The sequence below is a fragment of the Hipposideros armiger genome, unplaced genomic scaffold, assembly GCF_001890085.2.
Source record: "Hipposideros armiger isolate ML-2016 unplaced genomic scaffold, ASM189008v1 scaffold_16, whole genome shotgun sequence".
In the NCBI taxonomy this organism is placed as follows: Eukaryota; Metazoa; Chordata; class Mammalia; order Chiroptera; family Hipposideridae; genus Hipposideros; species Hipposideros armiger.
This window is the reverse complement of record NW_017731366.1, coordinates 3,746,411-3,770,473: the sequence shown is the minus strand read 5'-3', so window position 1 is coordinate 3,770,473 and position 24,063 is coordinate 3,746,411. Positions and strand designations below refer to the sequence as shown.

Sequence of the window (24,063 nt, the reverse complement as noted above, 5' to 3'; positions counted from 1 at the left end):
AATATCACAAACTAGTGTGGACCATTTACCAAACATTTATTCCATATGATTTGCAAAATATGTTTTTGTCTTAGACTAACGCTGTACTCTCTGTCACTCCCAAATTAAAGTGTAGGAGTTTTGAACAGAATAACAATTATCTCATAAGTTTGGTGTAGGAAATAGAAGAAAAGATATTCCAAGGCAAAACCAAAATTTGATTCTCCAAAGCAAAGACGGATTTCTAAAATGACTGTTTAAAACGATATCAAATAGTTCTTAAAGAGTAGACATTGCTTCAATTATCCTGGTATTTCCAGGGCTTGATGCTGTAGTAGGTTCCCAGAAATGGGAGTTATTGAACTGACGTGTGCTTAAGGAAAAACTACCAAATTTCTCATTTGATGAAGAAACTAGATGAGGAAGGTGATGTGAAAGAAAACTTTGTCTTGTTTTCACTAAGCACTCTTAATGACATTATTGGTTGAGAAATACATGACCCCTCTTCAGCAGCTGGTTGGCCACCAGCCATATCACTGGCACATGTATGCAACACCCCCACCCAGAGCTAAAGTACTATGCTCATTTTCCTGTTCGTAGCAAAAATTCCAGCCTGTTGTCAAGCAAGCATGACAAATGCTTTTGTTTTGAATCATCAGAAAAATGAAATAGAGTTCTTTTGCTTTATTAATACAAATACAATTCAGAGAGGCAAAGGGAATTTTGGTAATTGTATATTCAGAAATGTCCAAACCATAGATGTACAATGTCCTATTCTTTGGCTGTGATTTTGGGAAAAAAATTCAAAATTATGTATTGGTATATAAACACATATACTTACATAAGTGCTTGGGAGAAATGTCTATAGCTCAACCATTGACAGTGATTATTCTGGATTGAGAAGTGAGATTGGTTACGGGGAGCAAATATTTTTTATTCCAAATACTTCTGTATTATTGTAATTCTCTCCTTATGGGTTTATATTCATATGGTTTGTTTTTTGTTTTGTTTTTTTTTAGCTGAGCCAACCTGCCACCTGTTGGCATCTCAGCGGCAGCTCAGCTCAAGCTGAGAATCGAACCACTGTTGCTCAAAGCTTGCACTCTTTAGCAAGCTCTTAACCAACTGAGCTACTCAGCTGGCCCACTCTTTAGCAAGCTCTTAACCAACTGAGCTACTCAGCTGGCCCTCATGTGTTAATTGTATAATTTAAAAAGAAAAAATCATATACGATGAAAAAGTTGATGTTGTTTAAATCAGGTAATTTTAATAATGTCTCTCACTAAATTACCATGCTATGGGGCTAATATTTACAGTTTTAAATATATTTTTCTCTTTTGCCTTCCTGAGTTCACAACCTTTGCCCTAATCTAATTGAGCCTCTACCTACCTGGCAGTTGGGTGGGCGCGGGAGTGGGGGTGGGGTGGACATTAATCAGTTTTAAAAGTACAGAGAGCAAGACCAAGGTAAGAGAATTTAACTGCCAAAGTAGATTATGTAGCATGACAACAGCCTTGTGAGAAAAGCTTTTGACTTGAGGAAGGATATTCTGAATTTCTTTCTCTCTTTTTAGTCTATCAATCCCCAAGCATGGAAGGTTTACATTATAGGTCTGTGGTGTGGAGGGGATGGCAGTTTTAAGGTTTGTAGGGAGAAGGATATAACACAAAGCAGTAAAAGAGAAGACTACAGTTCTGGCAGGGGTGATTGTGGAGAGGAGAGAGACAAATGTGAAGCCATCAGAAGTGAGTCCTGACTTCCCCATCTTTAGACTTCAGCTTGGGGAAGTGGGGATATGTCAGGTAATCCTTAGGAAGGAGATGCACTCCCAGGTGGCTCTCAGCACCAGCTCAGGTCAGTCAATTCACGTAATTAAAAGCACAGATCCCAGAGCCAGGCCCAGGAGGTCTGAGGCTTAGCTCTCCTGGATCACCCTTGCCTTCGTTATGGAGAGGGGAGGAGAGGAGGAGGAAGAAGCTGAAGTTCTTGCTGGACAGCTTTTCAGAGAAATCGCTGTGGGGGTCGGAGGACATCTGAACAGTGGACTGCAGAGAGAACGTCCAAGCCAGGCCTCAGAGGGGGACACAGCACCAGTGGGTGCTGAGGTGGGGTCAGGCTGGCAAGGTAGAGCTATGGGCCTGCCCACGTGCACCGTACCTGGATGAAAAGTTACACCATCCAGGACTTCACCTGTGTGTGCCAGCTAGGAGAGGGTGGTCAGACAAAGGACATTATCCTTCAGGCAAGGCGACCCTCCACCCCCTGCACCTGAACCCCAGGCACAATGCTTTTCCACCACCACAAGGAAACAACCCACTTCCTCACGTCCCCAGACGCCATCTTAGGAAGAGAAGCATGGGAGAAAGTAAGCGAAAGAACATTTTCATCCTAATGAGAATTTTTTTCCTAAATGTACTATTCAAATGATCAGGTGGGATTAAATTTAAGCAGGAACTCTTAATTTCCTTCCTCACTAACCTGTGGTTAGTTACTCATGATTAGCTCTAGATAAAATGGTGGTATGTTTTCTCTGCACGTCTGAGTTGTAATGCGAAATTTGTAGTCTTACAATAAGTAAAAATTAACGATAGGGAATAAGACTGCAGAGAATAAGGAAACTCAGGAGGAGAAAGAAATCTTGTCCTAATAAACGGTCAGTCTTGGAAAAACTGATGGTTGCTAGATGCGAGGGGGGTGGGGATGAGGGAGAAGGAGAAGGGATTAGACAGCATAAGTTGGTAACTACAATATTGCCACAGCGATATGAAAGACAGTTCGGGGAATATAATTAATAATGTAAATATTTTGTAGGGTGTCAGATAGTCACATGTCTTGCTAGGGAGACCAATTCATGAACGGTATAGAGGCTTGATCACTGCGCTGTACATCTGAAGCTGCCATTGAATAATATTATATGTCAACTATAATTTCATATATATATATATATATATATATATATATATATAGTCATGGGATGTGGAGTACAGTGTGGGGAATGGAGTCAATGGAATTGTAATATATATGTATGATGTCAGGGCGGGGGAGTGGTATGGTGGATTGGGGAGGGTGGTTGTCACTTTTGAGTGGTAGAAAGTATAACTATTGTGCTGTTTTGTACACCTGAAACTAATAAAAAATAAAAGTCAGTTTTATTAAGAGCAAAGGGTAGAGGATGTGGAGTAGGTTGAGTGAGTGTATTGGATATTTTGCACATGAGGGCTGAAGTCTAATCACACATTGGAATGTAGTGTCTCTTAGTGCATACATGATTTTATATTTCTTATGTGAAAACTACCAAGAAATTGAATTAGCTTACTGTTTTAAGTTGCAATTAAAGAACAGAGTGAGATTTATCCATTCACCTTCACGTGATGGAGAATTTTGGAGGTTGCCCTGACCCATGGACTGAAAAGCACCCGTCAGAAGCCATTCCAGGGCCGTTGCTCTGACACCTCACCGACAGTCTGGTCTTGCTCCAAGGTGCTGGTTAAAGCACAGATTCTGGAGCTAGGCTCTCCTACTCACTAGCTTTATGTCCTTGGGCAAGTTACAAATCCTCTCTGTGACTTAACTGGAAATAATAATAAGGGCATCTGTTTCTAATGGTTGTTTAGAGTCTTCGACCATCCTGGTTTGCCTGGGACTGAGGTGGCTCCTGGGACTTGAGACTTTCAGTGCAAAAACTGAGAAAGTTCTGGACAAAGAGCAAATGGTCACCCTGGTTAACTAGAGAGTAAAATGTGTTGATTCATGTGAGCTTCTCTGACAGAAGTGTGCTCGGCACGGAGGACATGCTTGATAATGGTTGTTGCCATTATCATGATCACTATTACAACTGCTGCTATTGTATATGGAGAAAGAAATGATCCCTGAGCCAGGTGGGAGCATTGGATACTGTTTTGATTAGAGAAAAGGGGCTGCATCATGACTCTTGGAATCTCTAGGTCTCTTAGCGTCCTAAAATTTTCACCTAATTGTTTCTTTTAAAAAGAACTTAATACAGAGCTGACACTGCAGTGCAGGCTGAAATGGAATTCTGTACAATGGAAGTACATTTCTCTGGGGATGTGACAGAAGAAGATCTAGCAAGAAAGAAGATCTAGTAACAGTGCTTGAAGCCATCCACTTGGTCTCTCTGAAATTTTGCAGCTCTCGTACGCCAGTCTGGAACAAGTGACACTTTTGATGCTAATATGTTTCGAGGGTCAGAAGCTCAGAAATGTGACAAGAACACCACCAAGAAACTCTAAGGAAAGGCTTGATATTCTGCTGTAGTCAAAGAATCATAAGTGAGAGGAAGATTTTCTTCCAGCCGAATAAGAAAAAAAATAGCTAACATTAATTGATTGGTTTTTATAAGTTGGGCACTGTTCTAAGAGCTTTATGTGTATACTGCCTCTTACTGATCACAACAATCCTATAATACAGATACTTCTGGTTTAGAGGAAGACTCTAAGGCTCAATGATGTTATGTAATTTATTATGCTTAGATTAAATAGCAATTAATAACGGTTGAAATTAAAGAGGAATTTAATTTATATCGATATATTTTTAACCCTCTGTTGGGCACAACTGATCTCACAGATTCATTGCACACAAAGATGCCGCTATGAAATACATCTTTACTGTACTAAGTCACAAGCACGACTGGTGATAGGTTATGGTAGAGGGGGAAGATACGGAAGCGATGAGTCACGATACTTAAGTGAACTGTTAGATATTTGAAAATTTGTGTGCAATGAATCTGTGAGATCAGTTGCACTCGAAGGAGGATTAATTATATAAATCCTATTATAAATTGCATATTACTTTCATTTATATGGTATTTAGGGATTTGTGGATAGTTTGTTTTGGTTTTGATTTAAGTTTTTTTTTTTTTAAAGATTTTTATTGGGGAATTGGGGGGATGGGAACAGTGCTGGGGAATTGGGGGAAGGGGAACAGACAAGTTACTGTCATTTTGTTCTCAGTCTAGTTGTGGAGGACGTTGCTTCACTGGCCCAAGCTGGCACCACCACCGCGCTCCTCCCGGGTGAGGCAGACCAGTCGCCGGCCTCTGGACAGCTGCTCACTGCAGCTGCTGGCCACTCATGCTGGCTGCTGGCTACACATGGTATAGCCCATGGCAACCCACTGCCACAGGGGCTGCAGCATACGCTGTCGCCGGCGACTCACGGCAGCCCAGCTCCAGGATGAGCCATTGTTCAGCATCTCAGCTGCAGAGGGCAGCGCCACTGGCCCTCACATGCAGGATCCGAACCGGGGCCCTCTGGCGTCCCAAGCCAGCTCTTAACCATCGCGCCACTCGGCCGGCCCTAAGTTTTAATCTTTATTGTACAATTGGGTGAGTTATGTGGCACATTCCCATTCATACTCAAAACTCTCTTGAGGATAGCCCATGATTGACCCATGAAATCCCAACTCAAGGTACTGCTGTTTCCCAGTGGGAGCCAGCTGAACTGGAAACAAAGCAGTCGGGGAAATAAGTCAAGGAAATAAATCGCCTCTGTCAAGTGAGCTTTGGAAACTAGAAAGTCTATAGAAGCAAATGTCATAATGATAAAATTATTTTTTTCTGTAAATTCTGTTATACATGACAGAGGTCAATACATCTTTGAGAGCTTTAGTTTATCCATTGCTTCTTTCAGGGTGTATTCAAGTGTTACCTACTTCATTCTTAGATAACCTAAAATCCAGGGATGATGGCATTAATCATCATAGTTAACATTAAAGACAGTCAACTTTTTTATTCTTTCTGGATAATTATTTCTATCTTCATTTTCTTATTGCTGCCTAGAGACAAAGTTATACCATAAAATGGAGTAGCAATGTTATTTAGCTTCCAGAAACTCAACCTTCTAGTTGTAAATTTGGAATAAATGGTTATATATTTTGTCCCACAGAGGAAGAAAGAACTGTTGAACTAACGTGAGAGTTAACAGAGTTGAATCATCATCCTTGCCTCAACTGTTTACTTCCCAGTGGTCCATGTAGTACCATGAACTTTGGGGTGAGAAAACAATCAACATTCATTCAACAGAGGCTGCAGGAGTGGCCTACTGCCCCCAGAAACCCTGGCATCTCAAATATTTGATTTCTGTGGGAAATCTGATGTCAGGTACCAGTTAACAATCATAAAGTCCCAGAGTTGGAAGGCACTTTGAGTGGTAGGCTCTCTCTTATAAGGCAGGATTGCAAATGGAACCAGCTCAGAAAGCTATTCTTTTCTTTAATATCTTGTGATTCAAACACACTTAAAAGCATGGTGAAGATTACAATTCAAATTTCCCCATGCATTTAGATTATAATGACTTCATTTTAAAAGTAAATAAATATGAGGAGATCCAAGATGGCAGAGTAGATAAAAACTGTGTGTGCTTCCTTTTGTGAATACATTAAAACTACAACTAAATACAGAACAATCAACCTGGAGAACCATCTGAAGTTTGGCTGAACAGAAATTTTATAACTAAGGATATAAATAAGAAGCCATGTTGAGACTGGTAAGAGGGGAGGAGACAGAAAACAGGCTGGCCTCAAACTTCCATGTGACAGTTAAGAATGATCATAACAATCCTATAATGTAGATACTCCCCCAACCCCAGAGACACTTTCTCATGAGGGACAGCCCTACCCACATTGCACTTTCTTTGAGAACTACCAGAGTATCAGAGTCTTTGGGCCCCAGGCAGGAGGTGACTGGCCTCAGTGTGCTCTGAGACTTTTGCTGAGTAGCTCCAGGCTCAGCACTGGCACCAAACCAGAGTCTACATTAACCTGATGACCATAGCTCTTCCCACTCTAGTGACTCCCCGAGTCCCTGCCTTATCCAACTTGTGTACCACATGAGGCTTTATCAGTGGTTGAACCATAAGGGAGCCAGCAGGTGGCAGCAGAAATAGGGGTGTCCTGGATTTTTGCATAGCTACCCCAGGCCTGGTACTGGTGGCAGCCATTCTCAGTTCACAGCGTGGCCTCTCCTACATGCCTCTAGGTTTACAACAGGCAACAAACAACCATGGATCACTTTGTAACTCCTACCAGGTAGTCCCTAGCTGGTTACAGGCACTGGCTGACATGGGCCTGCGCTGGAGCTCATCCCAAGAGGCCCCAGAACCAACATACTTGGAAGTTTGCTTCAGACCCCAGCAGAGCACAGCCCAGTTAGCCCCACAAGTGTCATACACAAAGGAAAGTCTTAACAGGCACCAGAACCCACTGGGCGAATCCCACTCAGTGGGGTAAGATCCCCACACAGTAGCCTGTAAGCTGTGGAGGTTGCCAAACACCACAGCCAATCAGCCTGAGGGCCAACCCCACCCACTGATGTGCCAATAGCAATCAAGGCTCAACTATAACAGGAGGGCACACACAGCCCACACAAAAGACATTCCTAGAGCACCCAGAGCAGGTGACCAGGAGATTGTGCCAAGGCCCCACAGGACACCTACTACATAAGGCCACAAAACCAAGACTGGGAGACATAGCAGATCTACCCAATACACAGAAACAAACACAGATAGGCAACCAAAATGTAGAAACAAAGAAATATGTCCCAAATGAAAGAACAGAATAAAAATCCAGAAAAAGAAGTAAATGAAACAGAGACAAGCAACTTATGAGACACAGAGTTCAAAACAATGATTATAAGGATGCTCAAGGAACTTAGTGAGAACTTCAACACAGAGATAGCAAGCATAAAAAACGACATAGAAACCATAAAAAAAGAACCAGTCAGAAGTGAAGAATACAATAATGGAAATAAAAAATGCACTAGAAGGAATCACCAGCAGATTAGATTAAGCAGAGGATCAAATTAGCAGTTTGGAAGACAAGATAGCAGAAAATACCCAATTGGAACAGCAAAAAGAAAAAAGAAGAATAATTAAAAAAATGAGGATAGTTTAAGAGACCTCTGGAACAACATCAAATGTAATAACATTTGCATCATAGAGGTACCAGAAGGAGAAGAGAGAAAGCAAGAGATTGAGCACTTACTTGAAGAAATATTGACTGAAAAATTTCCTAACCTGGTGAGGGAAATAGACATACAAGCCCAGGAAGCACAGATTCCCAAACAAGGTGAACCCAAACAGCCCACACCAAGACACATTATAATTAAAATGGCAAAGGTTAAAGACAAAGAGAGAATCCTAAAAGCAGCAAGAGAAAGGCTACTAGTACCTTATAAGGGGGTCCCCATAAGATTGTCAGCTGATTTCTAAACAGAAACTTTGGAGGCTAGAAGGAATTGGCACAAAATATTCAATGTGATGAAAAGCAAGGACCTACAAATACAGGGTACTCTACCCAGCAAGGCTATCATTTAAAACCGAAAAAAATAAAGATAAAAAAGATAAAGAGCTTCCCAAACAAGGAAAATCTTAAAAAGTTCATCACCACCGAACCAGTGTTACAAGGAATCTTAGAGGGACTTCTCTAAGATGGAGAAAGAAAAAGATCAAAATTATGAATAATAAAATGGCAATAGCTATGTATCTATCAACAATTACTTTCAATGTAAATGGTTAAATAATCCAATCAAAAGACATAGGAGGGCCAAATGGGTAAGAAAACAAAACCCTTACATAGGCTGCCTACAAGAGACTCACTTCAGATTGAAAGACGCACACAGACAGAAGGTAAAGGGATGAAAAAAGGTATTTCATGAAAGTGAAAACAAACAAACAACAAAATCTGGAATGGCAATACTTATACCAGGCAAAATAGACTTTAAAACAAAGGCTATAACAAGAGACAAAAAAGGCCCCCGTGATCCCACTTCTGGGTATTTATCTGAAGAAACCCAAAACGCTACTTTGAGGGGACGTGCGCATCCATATGTTCATTGCAGCATTGTTTACAATAGCCAAGATGTGGAGGCAGCCTGGGTGTCTGTCAATAGAAGAATGAATAGAGAGGAGTTGGTACATATGTAAAATGGAATATTGCTCAGCCATGGAAGGGAATGGGTTCTTGCCATCTGTGGCAGCATGGATGGACCTGGAGGGTAGTGTGCTGAGTGGAGCATGTCAGACAGAAAAAGACAGACACAATGTGATTTTGCTTATATATGGATCTAAAGAACAAAATGAACAAACAGAAAAAAGAAACAGAAACAAACTCACAGATACAGAGACTATATTGATGGTTGCCAGATGGGGGTGGGGGTTTGGGGGGTTAAAAAGGGGAAGGGATTAAGAAGTACAACTGTTAACAAAGTAGTCATGGAGATGTAGGGTACAGCATAAGGGATATAGTCAGTAATATTGTAATAACTATGTATGGTGTCAGATGGGTACTATTTGTTGGGATGATAGATGGGAGGGATTTGGAGACAGGGTGAAAAAGGTGAAGGGATTAAAAAGTACAAATTGGTAGTTAGAAAATAGTCATAGGGATGTAAAATAAAGTATAGGGAATATAGTCAATCATATGGTAATAGCTATATGTATAGTGCCAGGTGCGTACTGGACTAGTCAGGGGGGATCACTTCTTAAATTATATAAATGTCTAACCACTATGCTGTACAACTGAGATTAATATAAAATATTGGGTTGTCAGAAAAGTATGACGTATTTTTTCTATGTTTTTTGTTGCAAAAATGTGTCATGATTTTTCTGACAACCCAATAATATTGAATGTGAACTGTAATTGAAAAAATTTTAAAGTGGGGAAAAGATGAAGGGGAATAAGAGGTCCAAATTTCCAGGTAAAAAACAAATAAGCCATGGGTATATAATGTACAGCACAGGGAATATAGTGAACAATATTGTGATAGCATACTATAATGTCAGATGGTTGCTGGACTTATCATGGTGATCACTTCTTTAGGTATATAAATGTTGAATAACTATGGTGTACCCCTGAAACTGATACAATATTGTTGTATGTTAGTTATATTTTTAATAAAAGTCTTAAAAAACAAACAATTTCCAGGGGGAAAAATGAAATGTTTCTACATTGGCAAGCCCTCTGTTGTCAATTTTTCTGATTTACTGAATGCCCACTCTTGTGAAGGGTGATCTGAGAATTATAAAGGCAAGATGGGAGGCATGTACAACCCAGAGCCTCCTTGAAAATGAGTGAGATATTTAAAACTTATTCATATACAGTGATAGAATCTTGCTCAAAGGAAATCTCTTAGCAGAAAACCATCAGGCTGGTGCCCCAGGGAGAGAACCCTCCATATTCATGAATTCACAATAATCTGAGGAACCACACAGTATCTGGCATTGTCCTGTATGAAAAACTCGATAAGGAAGCACTTCGTTATTATCGAGTCCTGGGCTAATCTCCTGGATTGAAAGAAGTGGCAGGACAAGAGCAGGTGAGATAAGTGTTGAGGATTCTTTCCCAGGATTTGGATGGCAAAAAGGCAAGAAGTAGCTATAGTGCTGGTTTCCCTAAGTGTTTATGAGGAACCTGAAATGGCCACGTGCTCCAAATAAAAATACCACAGAACCAGCCTTTGTCTGTGACCCTGGCCACCTATCAAGAGCAACAATCTCCAGTCAGGCTTTGAACCAAGGGAGGCAGACCTGGGGGTCAACCAGGGGCTCTGACACCACTGATGTTACTGGGCTGGAGAATCTGGTTTGGGATGAACAGAGATGGGGATACAGGAACAGTAAGCCATGGTCATCACTTTCTCCCCACTGGTAGGACCCACTCCTTCGCTTCACTGGCATGGGAGCTGGCTCTGAATCCTGCCTAGCTGCTGTCAGAGCCCTCCCATGGGAGACTGGCCCTGTTTGTGGATCTCACTGTGTCCACTTGAATGGACTATGCTGGAAACATGCTCTTGGCATACATTTGCTGCCGAGAAATGCATCATTCCAAGAGCTCTGGTTGCCCCGTAAACATCATCCTTTTAGATATGACTTTAGGCATCATCTGCGGGGCCACTGCTCACAGCCACACCAGCTTTCTTCTGCATGAGTCCAGGGGGTATCATTCCCATAGGCCACTGTGTAAATGGTGCCCTCTGGAGTAGCCAATGCAGAGGCCCTGCCCATCCAATGCAAGTGGCCACACTCCTCGGACAGCCTCTCTGGAAGAGGCTGAAATTCTGTTCTAGTTAGTTTTATCTCATCAATGACTTCTTACTCCCATTCTCTGTTATTTACTTCCCTCAATCTCCTGCATGCTTAATGGCCAAGACTCTGTTTTATGACTCTACCAAATTTCATGTAGCCAGCTAGGTCTAGCCCCAGGAATGAAAGACAGGGAGGGAGAGACATTGGAGAAATTGCATGGAACTCTTGTTCTAACAGAAGAAGCCTGCAGAGAGCCACAGGACACCTCTGACCACAGCCAACAGCCTTATAGAGCACAGTGCATTTGCACCAAAAGGGAACTGTGCTTCTTGTGGTTCTTCCACGGCTTGTGTATGTTCAGTGGTAATCAGGCAAATAGCTAATAAAGGCAATAGAAAAGTGCTTGTACTATGCAGATTTGAATAAAAATATCCTGTCCTTTAAGAACTGAAACTTCATCAACATTGTTTGGAGAACCTGAGAACATGCTTTTGTAAGCACATCAGCTCTATTATCACAGGACAAGGTCGGCTCAACCTACGGCACAGCAGCTAACAGTCAAGATTCTGCTGCTGGACAACCAGGCATTAAATCTCAGGTCTATCATCTGTCTGTCAATTATGGAATTTGGGCAATTTTTTTTTCTATATTTCAGTGTCTGCATTTGTAATTTAGGAATAATACTATTTTACTCAGGGTAAAGCATTTAAAGTGACATCTAGCACAAAGTACTTGCTGCTACTTGTAGCACAGAAGGGTTAACCCAGAACCATGCTTACAATTATGCTTATAATGTTTATTCACGGAGTACCTGCTACTTATTAAGTATGGAGTTTGTCACAGGAGGTCTGGTCATATGTTTTTATTATAAAATACACAACATAAAATTTACAATTGTAACCATTTTTTAAGTGTATATTCAGTGGCATTAAGTACATTTATGATGTTGTGCAACCATCACCTCTATCTAGTTCCAGAGCTTTTTAATTACTCCAAATGGAAACCCTGTACCCGTTAAACAGTTCCATTTCCCTCCCCCCAGCCCCTGACAACCACAAACCTGCATTTTGTTTCTATGGATTTGCCTATTCTGGATATTTCATATAAATGGAGTCATATAAAATGAGGTCTTTTGTGTCTGGCTCCTTTCACTTAGCATAATGTTTTTAAGGTTTATCCATGTTGTAGCATGTATCGGTACTTCACTCTTTTTGATAACTGAATAATATTTTGTTGTTGGATATGCTACATTTTGTTTATCTGCTCATGCAATGATGGACATTTGTCTATCTTTTGCTTGTTGTGAATAGAGCTGCTATCAACACTTATGTACATATTATTGTTTGAACGCTAGTTTCAATTCTTTTGGGTATATGCCCAAGAATGGAATCGCTGAGCCATAAGGTAATCCTATGTTTAACTTGTTGAGAAATGGTCATGTATATTTAAACAATTATTTCCTTGTCTTCTAATGTCCAAATTTAAAAATAAAATCATCATATTAATTGTGAAGGAGATATACCTGAATAAGTGACATCTGTAGTCATTTTCCTGGTCCCTTAATTGCACAGACAGATGAGTGGCAACCTTTACAAATAGTACTAAATAAGAATCATTTCTGATAGGGTGACTGACTGCTTACAATTACATAAAAGGGTTATTGTAAGTAACATTGTTGGTATTTTTGTGTTAATTTCAATGTCATTTCTAATATTTTCAGGAATTTAGCCAGTACTCCCCCCAAAATAAGAATAATGAAAACATAAATTATGAAACTAATTTAAAATTGAATTTATTTTTAAATGACGGTACTGGTACTCTTATTACTTCTCCAGTGAACTTTTGGTTCCCACTAGGGAGAATGCACCCTCTAATAGCGGAGATGAGTTTGACTCAGCTCTAGGAAAAGGAACCTCAGCTCTTATCAATCACAAAACCTCCAGGATAAGTTCATTTGGAGGAAGTCAGCTTTTTCCTACCATGTGCTCTTGATGGCGGCCAAACACCAGTTAGATGTCCAGACAGTAAGAATACAAAGTAGTTAATATTAGTATGATCAGAAATAAAAATGGGATGCTTTTATAGGAGCCAGCAAAATTTGCAAACACAAAAGTAATTTTAGAATTTATATGAATTTTAATTGAATACACACATATGTATATATGTATATATGTTAATATAATATATATTTTTTTCATGAAGCTAATGGAGTTAATTTCTGGAAATGATACAGAGTCACTTTGTGGTCACACTGAGTCGGTGGAACCCCATGTGTTCTAAATAAATGGTTGGCTCTACCATTAAATAAACATTTGGCTCTACCATGCAGAGATTTACCAAAAGTCGTGCAGAGGCAAACAAGGCAGGCAAAGAAAGCAGTCAAGCCATGATCCCCTGCAGGTACCATTCCATGTGCTACCAATTACTTTAAAATTGTGCAAAATACATAACAGCAAACAGATTTAAGGCACAGAAAATGTTTGGAAATTTTACTATTAAACTCCACTAAAATGGGTCTGCTTACATTTTCCCCCTGAGGAAAGAAGGATGGATCTAAGGTTACCTATATGTGAATCATCTATCTCTTTGCTCTCTCCAGTTGTCTGTTCTGAATGAAGACCTTCTGGCCTAGCCACCAGCCACAAGCCTCAAGAAAACACTCTTGGAAGAGGGATATGTATTTACCAAGAGGTTTGATTATGTCAGATAGGTTGGTGCATGATGCATGAGACCTCCACACTGTGTACATCAACTGTCTCCAACTCTCTGAAGCTCTTGCAAGAAAGTGGCCTTTAGCAACTCCTAACCAAGCCTGGCTTTCCTAGGGTATCCACTAGGGATCTATTCTAAGCTGATTTCATAATCATGTGTCCGACACAGAAAACTAAAGAGCATCTTGTTTCATTCGCTACTGCTAAATGAGGTGTCACTGAATAGAAAGCAACTAATTTTGTGCATCTAGTTCTGAGGATATACCATGAAGTTGGAAGCTAATTTTAGAGCGTAATTCTAGTCTTAAGGGAAACTCAATGCTGCAGACTACAAGTATGACTGAAACCTCCGAGGAGGGTATTTTCATGTGAACTGTACTCTTAGAGCACAGACTCTGAAAGATGTTACAGATTATTTTTCATTGATACAGTTGCTATAACAATTCAGATAGCTGTGAAGGTTGAACAAGGTTGATTTCATCTGTTATCCTGCATCATGGCAATGTCTAATACCATCATCGTTAACAAATATTTTGGGGAGTTATCAAGTATGGGACATTGAGCTGGGTACTGAAACTATAGAAAGACTCATTGAGAGTCTTACAATTTAAAAAGAGGTAGTAAGAATACATGAATATAAAAAATAGCAATCCAAGGTAAAGTGTAAGATCAGTAGTGACTGAAATCACTGAAGTTGTAAGACTTGTTGTAAGAGGAAGTAAGACTTGATCTAGACTTGATGAATGGTGGATCTAGATCGGGGTTTGGCAAACTGCGGCTTGCAAGCCACATGTGGCTTTTTGGGTACATTCCATCTCAAAAGTTTGCTGACTCCTGGAAGAGCTAATCCTGTCCCTCACAACAATTTAAAAATTATTCGAGGGCCATACATATATTTTTACATAATCACCATTATGTGAATAATATCCTTTAAAACTTTTATAAATGAAACTATGATAATTTTATTTTCATTTTCCATTTTACTTCAGAGCCACAGTTCTTGAGCCACAGTTTGCTGACCTCTGGCGGCTCTTCTGTCTCAAAAGTTTGTCGACCCTTGTACTAGATAAATGGGGTAGAAGGCACCTCTAGAGGAGCAACAGCTGAGTCAAAAGCATGGATGTAGGGATGAAAATGACCCATCCATAAAGGAAGTGTTGGGATAGACAGGTAGCGATAAGACCATGAATCCAGGGTGGAGTTCTGACTCTTACCTGTTGGCTAAATTGGACAGGCTATTTGACTTTCTGAATTTTCCTCAACTGTAAAATGAAGACAATGATAACTAGACTGCTAACTTTTCATCAAGACTATATAAAATAATTTATTCAGTTATTCTTTTATTCAACAAATATTCATTAAGCACCATGATGATTCTTAGCAAAGTTAGCTATTCTTACACCTAATAAGTTGACCCATTTAGAAATAGCAAGTCCATGTGGAGAATTATTGGAGCCTAAAACTAGAGGGATAAGTCACACCCAGAGACAAATGAGTCACCATCAATTTATAGCCTCTTAATATCAGCACAGATACAAAGGCAAACCAATAGCAGAAACCAAATGGTGGCCTATTTCTATTATTTATAATACATGTATTTCTTTGTTCAATAGTTTACAAGTAATCCCCTCTTTTCTTGTTTGTTTATTTTTAAAGGATAAGGGAAGAAGGTGATAAAAATAGAAGCTACTAAAATAAAATCCAAAAATGTCCAGATATACAAGGTTAAACAGAGCTCCTTATAAAGTTCTGCTTATTCTAAGCAGTAAAAAAAAAAAAAAAAAAAATTATTGAAAGAATTTAATACAGAATAGACATAGGCTCTAGGAATTTTCAAAAGCTCTTTCATTCAACATGCATTTACTGAGTTTCTGCAGTATAGACATTGGACACACAGCAGTAAATAAAAGATGTGTTACAGGGGAGACAAACAATAAAGAATAATACACAAAAATGAAAACGTGATAAGTGTTATGAAGGGGGGAAAAAAAAAACAGGAAAATGCCCCTCGCTGCCTCCCGGCCCTGAACAAGATGGAGCAGCTAACTTAGATTGGGGCTGGAGTCAGAAAGGACTGCTGCTCTGAGGATGCGATGCTTGTGCTTAGACCTAAAGGATAGGCAGGAGTGAATGAAGTGAGGGGTGAGGATAAAGTGGTTCAGGTCTGGGCCCTGTGCTGAGAAAGAACCTGGACAATGGGGCTGGATTACAGTCCTCAAAGACCTCACCAGGCCTCGTAGTCTATTGTTTTTCGTTTTAAATCTGTATAAACCTTGCCCATGATAGAAGACTTCAAAGCCAGTTTGGCCCAGGTGACCTCTAAGATCCAATGGCAACTCTCGGAATAGAACTTCAAAAACTATTTCCGGCAGCAGGGGTAGTCTAATTCCCAAGCATACACAGAGGAATGACTGACCAGAGGTCCCCCAGTTTCAATAAATCACATTCACACAAAGCAACTCACATCAGACCCTATGAATTTATCAAAAATGATGGGACTAGACAGTGCTTCAAGAATAAAATGGTAATAAAGAGTATAACAAAAGGTGGTAATGTTCATTTTATTCCCTTTTTAAGATTATAACCCCTCCTCCCTGCTTGACCCACCACGGACCTTGCTCTAGCTGAGGTTGGCCAAAGCTCTTCCTGTAGGACCAGCATGGCAGATGCCGCTATTTACCTCTCTCTGGCCTTGCTGAGTTGGCCTTTCCCCAAATACAACTACCGGTTAGCATAAATCCGAGGGAGGGTCAACTACCGGTTGTCTGCAGATGTCCTTACAGATGATCGCTAGGTGTCCACATTAATGTAAGATCCAATAGGCTGGAGGACCAGAAACCACCATGAGCAGACAGCATCTAGTGGAAAATGATGGCAGAGATAATGGGTGTGGATGGCTCCATACCCGGGAGAGGTTCATGGTCCCTTGTATTTCATTCCTTTCCTAATCCATGTGGGAGGATGGGCTGCTGAATTGGATTTGATTTTAATTTTACCTTCTGTCAAACCTGAAAATCAGTAACCAGCCCCCTCCCCTAATCACCTTCGTTGATATGATGATGCTCTGTGCTCAGTGAAATGGCCTCTGAGAAGCTGCCATTGAAAAGCCCAAAGTCTGTGAGTATGGGAGCTTAGGGGGTGTTTTGTGTTTGACATTCTCAGAGGAGCCTGAACCAAAGACTGAAAGGAATGTGCATGGGATAAGAAAATGCAAAATACAATGAATTGAGGACAGGAGACAGAATCAAGGAGAAGGAGAAGATAGGAAGATTTATTATGAGGACAGAAAGTCAAATCAAAGGAAAGACAATACTGTGACGGTCGTGGTAATAAGTCCAGCAGCCCAATTATTTTCCCTCTGAGTAGAACAGGCAAGACCCAAATTTAACTAGTGTCTGCTTTGGGACAAAAGAGAGAAAAGAGCACACAAAGTGTCTGTCTCAAACAAACAAAAAAAACCTCAGTCAATTTTGCATTTTTTTTTTCCTCATCAATTTTTCAAATACTCTGCTGGGAAAAAGAGCTGGGAGGTATTGGCTCAGAGTTAGTGAAGCCTGTTCTATACGACCCCAGTGACCCTTGAAGGGTGCATCTGTCACAACAGAGTACACAGCTTCCGAACACCCTGCCTTTGTCTGCCGGACGCATGAGGGGCTGTGGAGTGAGACACCCAAATAGCCAACCCAGCACCATAGCTACCAGCCTCCATCCTTCTGTGTACAGAGACCCAGACATGCAGATTGGCACCCCAGAAGCCTCCTTTCTACCATGTCTTGTCTTCTGATTTTGTGGCCCTTCCTTCCTCACATGTGGACTCCCATCAGTGGATTCTAAATGACATTACAAATATGGGCAAATGCTGCTGTAGATCTTGGAAAGAAGACTGGAAGCGAAGGGTTTCAGAATAGCTTAGTAGCAGTAAAAGCACTGGGTGTCAAACTGCTAGTTCTTGTTGGCACTATTCTCATTCCAAGAGCTCATTGAATACCAAAATGTTTACAGTTGCAGTCAGGCCCCATTGCGCCCCCATCCATTTACTAGAGTTTTACAAATTAGCCAAGGGTGGCAACTCAGACAGTGACTGTGTCAGGTTGAGATCCAGCTTCCCTGAGAAGCAGCTTGCTGCACCTCCAACACCAGGTCACTAGATCTCAGTGGAACTGTACAAATTCCCTCTCATGTAACGCCTCGCTTGGACCAAAAATGGTATTATCCAGGCGCTGTTTACTGCCTGGTTTGCATCTCCTTTACTCTGCCAAACATTTTGTTGACATCCTTTGTCTGCTGTCTTCTTCTCCATTCTCCTAAGCTTACACCTTTAAATTCCTTTATGATCATTTGAGTGGAATTTTAGTGGTAGTGGAAATAAACATGCGTTCAACCAGCCAGGTTAACTGGAAGTCTTGTGTGTGTGTGTGTGTGTGTGTGTGTGTGTGTGTGTGTGTGTGTGAGAGAGAGAGAGAGAGAGAGAGAGAGAGAGAGAGAGAGAAATGTCAGAAATCCTTCAACACCATCTAACATAAAACTCCAGGTGAATGTGGCAGTCAATGAAACCTGACTGTCTAGAACAAGGCTTGATCAACTATGGCTGTGGGCCAAGTCTGACTCATTGCTTATTTGTTAAATAAAGTTTTATTGGAACATAGTCATGCCCATCCGTGTATGGATTATCTATAAATACTTTCACACGACAATGACAGAGTTGAGTGAGTAGCTGCAATAGAAACCGCATGGCCTGTCTCTGTCCCCAAATGTTTACTATCCGGCCTTGTACAGAAAAAGTTTGCCAACCTCTGGTCTGGAATGCAAGCTGATAACAATCCTTAATATTGCAAGACTTGATGTAAACTTTTTTCTATACTGAAAATCTATTTGAATAATGTTAACAATTTTGGAATGATTACAGTTAATCTTGGTGTCAAAGTGAATGCCGTGGGCAGGAAAGAAATATATTTTACTAAGGTGTGACAAAAGAACATCCTTTTAAAGAAGGGTACTGATCCAGATTCTGTATCTTGTATCCAATATAGCTGTGAGATAAATGTTCTCATAGAGGGAAATATGACAACTCTTCACATATTAAATTAAAGAAATATTAGTTGACGAGCAGGTCTGTTGTTTCTAGTGCTTCAACAAAAATATTCCAGTTAGAAGATTATGCTGCTAAAATTTTGTAGCAAAAGGTAACTATAATTTCATATTGCTGGCTTAGATCCTTAAATTGTACTTCTAAACTAGTCCACATTTTTCAAATCCAAATTTCATCATCGTGATTAAAAAGTGAGTATCTTTGAAAAGCAGCCCTTCTCTCAAAGGTTGAAATATTTTTAAACACAGAAAAAGTCCTGGAAGGAAATATAGAAAATTTCTATCATTGGTAAAATGGTAAGATTAAGGATTATTTTCTTTATCCTTTTTTCTACTTTCCAAATTTTACAGTGAACTTCATACTTTCATAATTGTAAAAGGAATTAAACTTCACTAGGACAATTTATCCACCAGAAAATGAATTAGCATTGGGCTGTGCTATTAGTTGGTAGATTCAATTACTCTATCAGCTTTCATAAGTTATTATTATATCACAGTGGGTTAGACTTCTGAGGAATAAGTGATGAGCTAAGTTTGTTTTATACATAAAATAATTTCAGGCAATAGCAGCCTCAGAGGCGCAAAGACTCAGAAACTAAGAATGTGTCTGAAAACCAGTGGATAGAAGTAAATTGGCACTTAGTTTTGTGCTTGTTTTTTTTCTGCAGCTCACATGTACCAATTTCAGTGTGGAGAATAAGATCATTCTCCCCACACATCTGCAGAACTCTACTGGGGAGAAGGAAGTCTTTGCCTCATCCACCCTCAGCCCATGCCTGTCCCAGATTTGGGCATTGGGGGTTCTGGGAAGTGACATGGTGCCATCATCCCCCTCCTCCAAATTGTCCTACAGATAAAAATGCATATGCAGTTAATGCCCATGATAGCGGGAGCCTGCAATATGAATACTGATTGAATTTCAGGTTAAAAATACGAAAAGCTCTCAAGAGTAATATTTTTTGGACGCTTATCTCATTTAATTCTTGATTATGTTCCACCTTGTTCCACCTTAGGCCTGGCTGACGGCCCCAGGGGCTGAGGAGACCACATCTGGTGCCCTGGGTTTCCACTTGCCCAGCAGGGAACTTCATATGAGGAGAATAAAAGGCTCCAAGAAGCCCCCTTCCAGGGCACAAAGAAGTATTTTGGGAAGGTTATTTATCGGATGAAGCAGTGACAGTGGCCTGGCTGGCTGCCAGGGCTGCCTCTAGCCGGACTCACTGCAGCATGGACTTCTCGGCTCTCGTTAGATGGACACCGAAGATGTCAGGCCTGCTCTTCCTCCTGGACTGGTGCAGTCGAGCATTGGGTGAGCAGGGGCAGAGGCAGCTCCCTGCTCTGACTGCTCTCATGACACTAGCCCACTCATGGGGGACACCCCACCCCCACACTCTTCCTTTTGAGCCCTTGTGTCCCCAGACCCTCATCTTTCTGGAGAACTTCAGCCCCTTCTGTCCAGAGCAAAGGGAGAAAGGACGAGAACACAAAACAATACACTGCTAGGAGAAATTATGTGAGGCTCCGGCCCAAGAAGGTGGTAGCGGTGCAGGCTTCGGATTGCAAAAGAGAAGGGAGATTCTTCTCACACTCTTTATGGTCCCTAACCCTCATCACTATATTATGGGGCAGTTCCAAGCCCAGTGATACTTAATGTGAATGGGTAGAGGTTCCTCTATCCATACCTCCCTGTACAAACCTTGCCCACAACCAGCTGATTCCATGATTCTATGTTAAGTTAGGTTTTGTTTTGTTTCTAATAGATCCGAGATGGAAGGAAAAGTGTGTGATCAATACCAGGAAAAGGGTTTTTTTTCCTTCAAAAGTCAGTAGGGTCATCATGACAGCAATGTGGTACAGGTTTCTTCTTAACACCAGCAAAAGTAATTTCTTGATGAGATTTCTATTATCAGTAAAAACACCTCATAGGGATCAGAGGAGTTTGCCAAATCATATCTTGATGGATAAGGTGAAAATGAATTTGAAACACATGAATTACAGTTCCTTAAAATGTGCATGAGTTCAAAAGTTAACACTAACAATGTTTGACTAAAAGCATTTGGGAATTTCTTTAAACCCCCAATGCTTGAAAAACCAGTTTCTAGTTTGAACTTTGATGGGTTCCCTTAACCATCAGGGTACTATAATTTACATTAAAGGTATTCACAGATAACACTAACAAAGCAAGAATGGCAATATGCTATTGTTTTATTCTTTGCTTTGGAAATTTCCTCATATTTTAGTGCTTCAAATTCTCAAATAAACCCTTTAATTTGTATAGTTACTGAATTATTTTAAGAAGACAGAATATTCTTCTTGTTGCACATAAATTAAAAATATACAACAGTCCAGGGAATGCAAAATTTAATATGACAAAATTTCTGGAAACATTAACAAACATCTTAACTATTTAATATACATCTGACATTGGAATTATGGAGAGATTGTACAATATCAATGTTGTAAGAATACAAAGGATGTCTATGTTTCTTAACTTTTTACTGTACATTCAATTGTCTATAAGAGTTCAAAGACTTTGCTAAAGAACAAGTGAGTGAAAAATCCCAGGGTGTAACTATTTATAAACTGGTATGACTGTAAAATAAAAATTCAGTAGAAACACATGACAGGGATGTAGGAATAATCTTAACTGTCTACATTTACTGGAAAAGATAGCTTTTATTTAAATATTTTCAAGGTTCTTTTTAAAAGAGCTCAGAAAAAAACCCATGTAGATTCAATAGAACAAAGATGGTCCAAAGTAAATGAATTCAGTTCCTGTTAAAAGGAATAAGGGCCAATTGGATTAATCTTCAAATATCAATGATAGGTGAATTCGAATATAGATACTCGTCTCAATCGACCTTTCAATGTTTTGGGTTTAGGAAAGCTTACTTTTTTTTTTCTTTTTTTTTTTGCTTAATTTGAATTCTCTGCATATTTGAAGGGAAATGTAATCCATATGTTTCAAATTCATTTACACAATGTGGCCAAGCATGATCGAAACGTATTTGACACCGGTAGGTCTTTTCAAGCTGTTAAAACTACCATGTTCATAAAAAGTTAGGTCACACACTAAAAATTCAAACATATACGAACAAGTAGAGTTCCCTGTCTTCCAAGCCAATTTATCCGTTTCTGTAAGAAGAATCAAAGGACAATGGGATTCACAAACTGAGTGCCACGAACAGTCCAGACAACTGAGCCTGGTGTCTGTAAGTGTCCTTGAGAAGAAAACTCATCTCCTGCTGGACTGTCTCATTCCTGTAGTGATAGCACTTCTCAAATTTTAACGTGCTTATAAATCACCTGAGGGATCTTGTTAAACTCTAGATGCTGACTCAGTAGGTCTGGGATGGGCCTAAGAATCTGAATTTCTAATAGGTACCCAGGTGATATGAATGATGCTGGTCCGTGGACCACATTTTGAACAACAAATAATATTTTGGGTTGGGTAATTCTTTGTTTGGAGGACTCTTATATTCATTCTAGAATGTTTAGCAGCATCTGCTAGATGCCAGTAGCACCTGCCTCTCCTTTCCTAGTTACGGTAACTAAAAATGTCTCTAGGCATTACCAAAAGTCTCCAACCTGGAGACAAAATTGCCTCTAGTTGAGAACCACTGCTCTATTGTTATATTTAGTGGTTACGTGTTTGTTGCATAATATAAACACCTCTTTTGATGAACTAGCTTCAGTGAGTATAGCAGTCATCAACCAAATAAATAAACAGCTTTCATTTTTTCCTTGGGGGAAATTATCATACTTTTTATATATGAAGACTGTATTTTTAACTGATTTTATTTCCCTCCTTACTATGGCCACTAGGGTGCTCAGAAGTCAATTTACAAACCACGTTTAGCAAGTGTGAAAATTTTCAGGTTTAAATTCTTGAAAAGTAACTTAACTACTGGATTTATTTTATTTCTCTATGTTTATTTTTTACTCCTCACATTCAGTGAATCATCTTTTAATTTTATTATATATTTTATAGGCTCCCATACACAATTTGAAGATTGGTTTCCATTCAAACAATTTAAATAGAAATAGACCAGCCAAGGTGGGCACAACACATTAATTTGCTGATCATAATTTGCCATTTGATAGACATTAATAAATTTCAGCAGAGAGTGAGACAAGCCTCAAAAATATTGAAAATCTGGCCAATTTTCTCCCAACAAACTGTAGTAAATAGATGATTACAGATGTCTGGAGAGAGGACAGGAAATTAACATGACAGAAAAGTGTCTTTTATCTTAACTTTATATTGAAGATATAAAATTGAGGCTGATGAAGAACTTGGCCAAATAACCGACATTTTATATTTTGCCAGCTCAGGCATAAGGCAGTTAAAAATAATTAACTTAGAGCATAAATGGCCTTTAAAAGGGATCTCAAAAATGATCCAGCTGAGTGTTTTTCAAGCTTCTTTAAGCTGTAGAATTCCTGGTTTAAACATCTATCAGGAAGGCCAGTGAGTAAACCCATCCAACTTAGCGCTGCTCTGTTTGCAGGGCAGGGAAAGGGGGAACGGTGGGGGGGGGGGTTCTGAACCCCTTCACAGGAGCCTCTGAAGCTCTTTAAGGGCACAGGTTGAAAACTCATGATCCCATAATATACTCCTGGGATAAGGGTGAGAAAGTGGTGGCACAAGGAGATGAAGTAGGCTGTTTGAGGAATTAAAACTGCCCAACAGCAGAATTGGGACTGAAACCCAATTCTATAGACTCTGGTTAGACAAACATGCTGGGGAGTCTGGAGTTATCGCCTGGGTCAAAGTTACCAGCATCTGTCTCTATTATGGAAGCCAAATACTGTTGTTCAAAACATTTCCAAACCTTGCAGAAAGGTATACTTTAAAATGTGCAAGCTTCTCTTTCCCTCCCCCATTTTCCTCAACCTCATCCCCAATCTGATTCTTCAGGGAAAACCAGTGTAATAGTTTGATGTGTGTCCTTCTAGAACTCTCCGTCTCCATACACATCCTTTTCTCCATATATATCCTGGTTCCTAGCCAGCTTTATTTCTCCTTTTATAATAACATTCACACTTTCCAGCACCCTACATACTTTACTTATACACCATTTCTACTATTTATTGTATGTCTTTTCCCCCTAGAACACCCTTTGTGAAAGCAAGGATATTTGCCTATTTTAGTCACTGATGTTTCCCAAGTTCCTAGGATGATGCTGGCATGTAGCAGGCATTCAGGAGTATTCGAAGAAAGAAAGAAAGAAAGAAAGAAAGA

At 40.0% G+C, this 24,063-nt stretch overlaps 1 protein-coding gene across 6 annotated transcripts in view; it reads right to left on the bottom strand.

The window, feature by feature from the left end:
- Window positions 1–24,063, bottom strand: part of VEPH1 (ventricular zone expressed PH domain containing 1) — a 266,782-nt gene that overhangs the window by 116,734 nt on the left and 125,985 nt on the right. The gene's annotated exons all lie outside the window — the stretch shown is intronic.